This window comes from Arachis hypogaea, chromosome 19, assembly GCF_003086295.3.
Source record: "Arachis hypogaea cultivar Tifrunner chromosome 19, arahy.Tifrunner.gnm2.J5K5, whole genome shotgun sequence".
NCBI lineage: Eukaryota > Viridiplantae > Streptophyta > Magnoliopsida > Fabales > Fabaceae > Arachis > Arachis hypogaea.
The window spans coordinates 37,054,104-37,055,888 of record NC_092054.1 but is presented as its reverse complement, the minus strand read 5'-3'; positions in this window follow the sequence as shown (position 1 = coordinate 37,055,888).

The following is a 1,785-nucleotide window of genomic DNA, read 5'->3' as shown; positions in this document are numbered from 1 at the left end:
GAGCTTGAGTCAGGGCGATCTTTAGCTTATCAAATGCTTGCATGCAATCCTCACTGAACTCGAACTCAATATCTTTCTGCAGCAATCTGGATAAAGACAATGCTAACTTACTGAAGTCCTTAATGAATCTCCTGTAGAAACCTGCATGGCCAAGGAACGAACGGACTTCCCTCACGGAGGAGGGGTAAGGTAAACTAGAAATGACATTTACATTTGCTGGATCTACAGAGATACCAGTATTAGACACAACATGTCCTAGTACAATACCTTGGTTTACCATAAAGTGACATTTTTCAAAATTCAATACAAGGTTGGAACTAATACACCTGTCTAATACTCTAGATAAACTATCCAAGCAAAGGTTAAAGGAATCACCATATACGCTAAAATCATCCATGAAAACTTCCATACAGTTCTCAATAAGATTTGAAAAGATACTCATCATGCATATTTGGAAAGTAGCCGGTGCATTACATAAGCCAAAGGGCATCATTTTATATGCATACGTTCTAAAGGGACATGTAAAAGTAGTCTTCTCCTGATCCTCAGGATCTATATAAATTTGAAAGTAGCCTATATAACCATCTAAAAAGCAGTAATGGGATTTACCTGACAGGCGATTAAGCATCTGATCAATAAATGGCAAGGGGTAATAATCCTTGCGAGTGGCTTGGTTGAGACGCCTATAGTCAATGCAAACCCTCCATGAATTCTGCGCTCTAGTTGTCAGGAGCTCTCCATACTCATTCTTTACTGTTGTGACTCCAGACTTCTTGGGCACCACTTGTACTGGACTAACCCATTCACTGTCTGAGATGGGGTAAATGATATCTGCTTCAAGTAGTCTGGTCACTTCTTTCTTGACAACTTCTAAGATGGTGGGGTTTAATTTTCTTTGAGGCTGATGGACAGGCTTTGATCCCTCTTCTAAGTATATTCTGTGCTCACAAACTTGAGGGCTAATGCCTACTATATCCACCAAGCTCCACCCAATTGCTTTCTTATATTTTCTCAGCACACTAAGTAGTTGCTCTTCTTGTTGGGAAGTGAGTTCCCTTGCAATGATAACTGAGGACTTCTGATTATCCTCAAGGTAAGCATACTTGAGGTGTGGAGGAAGGGGCTTCAATTCCAATTTCTTCTCATGGCTAGGTTCTGGATCATCCGGGGCTAGTGATAATGGCAAAGTATCCTCATTGTGTTCAGAGGGTGTCCCCACACTTGGACCTTGCTCCATGTGCTTATCTTCTATTTCTTCTTGGTGAATTTCAGCTACAGTTTCATCAATGATGTCGCACTGGAAGATAGAATGATCTTCCGGAGGGTGCTTCATAGCTTCATTTAAACTGAAACTCACTGTTCTGCCATCTATCTCAAAGGAGTAAGTTCCTGAGAATGCATCCAGCTTGAACTTTGAAGTCTTTAGGAATGGTCTTCCAAGCAAGATTGATGATGGTCTTCCTGAGTCATTAGGGGCATTTCCAGGATATAGAAGTCAATGGGAAATGTGAGCCCCTTAATGCTCACTAATACATCTTCAGCAATTCCAACTACTGTAATAATGCTTTTATCTGCTAACACAAAACGAGGTGCCGACCTTTTTAAGGGAGGGAGCCTTAAAGTATCATATATAGATAGTGGCGTTATACTAACACACGCTCCTAAATCACACATGCAGTTAGAAAATATTACACCTCCAATGGTACAGTTAACTATGCATGGACCTGGATCACTACATTTTTCAGGTATACCTCCCGTTAAAGCAGATATAGAACTACCTAAAGG